This window comes from Propithecus coquereli, unplaced genomic scaffold (assembly GCF_000956105.1).
Source record: "Propithecus coquereli isolate 6110/MARCELLA unplaced genomic scaffold, Pcoq_1.0 Scaffold714, whole genome shotgun sequence".
Taxonomy (NCBI): Eukaryota; Metazoa; Chordata; class Mammalia; order Primates; family Indriidae; genus Propithecus; species Propithecus coquereli.
Window position 1 is genome coordinate 21,073 of NW_012153219.1, and position 1,812 is coordinate 22,884.

Below are 1,812 nucleotides of genomic sequence, written 5' to 3' on the forward strand. Positions count from 1 at the left end.
TTTTGAGACAGAGTCTCCCTCTGTTGCCTGGGCTAGAGTGCAGTGGCATTATCATAGCTCACAGCAACCTCAAACTCCTGGGATCAAGCAATTCTCCTGCCTTAGCCTCCTGATTAGCTGGGACTACAGGCACATACCACCACAGCCAGCTAATTTTTTCTATTTTTAATAAAGACGCGGTCTCGCTCTTGCTCAGGCTGGTCTTCAACTCCTAAACTCAAGTGATCCTCCCACCTCGGCCTCCTTAGAGTGCTAGGATTACAGGAGTGAGGTACCTCGCCCAACCTAAAATATGTCTTAATTATTTTATTTGTGTGTAAAAGCCATGTTACCCAAATACCCAGTTTCATAAATACGGAAGTACGCAGCACACATGTAACCAATTAAAATATTTTAATTTCAAAAATAGTTTAAGCAAAATGCATCTTTTTCCGTCAAAAAATTATGGTCAACAATGCTTTTATATAATAACCTAATCAAAGGAAAAACTTATTCTCTGCTTATTATAGATAAATAATTTATCTAAGACCATGAAGTCACCAGCCTGAGACTTTTTTTTTTTAATCTTAGGCCTTAGTTAATGCCTCCTGGGAAAGTACAGTGAAGACATATTAAGATTGAAATGCATATCTATATAGTATATAGCACATTTCATATGACAGAGAATTATTTGGAGGTAATGGTAGCTTATAAAGCAAGGTTGGAAAGGATTAGAGAATGTTGAGGTGGGGCAAGATAAATGTTTTTGAAAATCTTTCCTACCTTCTGTTCTGAGGAAATAAAGTCTTTAAAACCTAAATTGTAATTAAATATATTTACTTGTTCTAGGACCTGCTCCTCCAATTTAAAGTCAGTTTGGCCAATGAACACAAGCAGATTTGCAGATCACCATGACCTTTTAACAGAAACCAAAAGGCCAATAGATACAGCCATCTCTCAGCAAGCTTTTTATAGCGGTGAATCTGTGTCAGCAGTGGAAAAGCAATACCTGCATAATAGTAATCTCACACCACAACAAAAAGTAGATGAATTTTATCATGGATTTACTGGTTTAGACCTTGAAGAACAATGGATGTACCCTTCACGAAGTGATCATTCTAACTGTTACAATATTCAGACAAATGATACAGCTAAGACAACATTCCAAGAATATCCATTTATCAAAAACTGTTTTACACCACAAACTGGTCTGTCTGACATCATAAAAGAATCAGGAGTTGATACTTACTCTTATGGAAGAGAGAAAGTATGTGCTAAAGGTCTTGAAGCACCATTACAGCAAAAAAGAGCAGAGATATTTCTTTCTCAATTAAATAGATACAATGAAAATGCAGATTATTGTAGATACCCAGAATATGCTCATCCTAATAAGGCTAAGCTTAATAAATGTTCAAATTTTAGTGTCCAAGATAGTAAAAAAGTAGCCAATGGCACACCTGAAACACCAACTGTAGAAGCAGACACCTACACAAAGTTATTTCAGGTTAAACCAGCAAATCAGAAAAAAATGGAGGAGACAATCCCAGACCAGCAGAACTTCACCTTTCCAAAAACTACACCACATCTGACAGAAAAACAGTTTGCAAAGGAAGCAGCATTCACTGCTAATTTTGGCCTAAAATCAGAATATGGACTAAAACCTCACACAGCTTGTCCAGCCAATAATGATTTTGCTAATGTCACAGAAAAGCAACAGTTTGCTAAACCTGATCCCCCAAATTCTGAGTATTTTAAATCAGTGAATTTATTAACAAACTCAGCAGCATCTTCAGGAGGTATCAGTTTAAACAGACCAACTTGGATGAATGTTCA

At 36.5% G+C, this 1,812-nt stretch overlaps 1 protein-coding gene across 1 annotated transcript in view; it reads left to right on the forward strand.

Moving 5' to 3' along the window:
* The window catches only part of LOC105824123 (chromosome unknown open reading frame, human C17orf104), a 7,963-nt gene that overhangs the window by 990 nt on the left and 5,161 nt on the right, over window positions 1–1,812 (forward strand). The window lies entirely within an intron of this gene.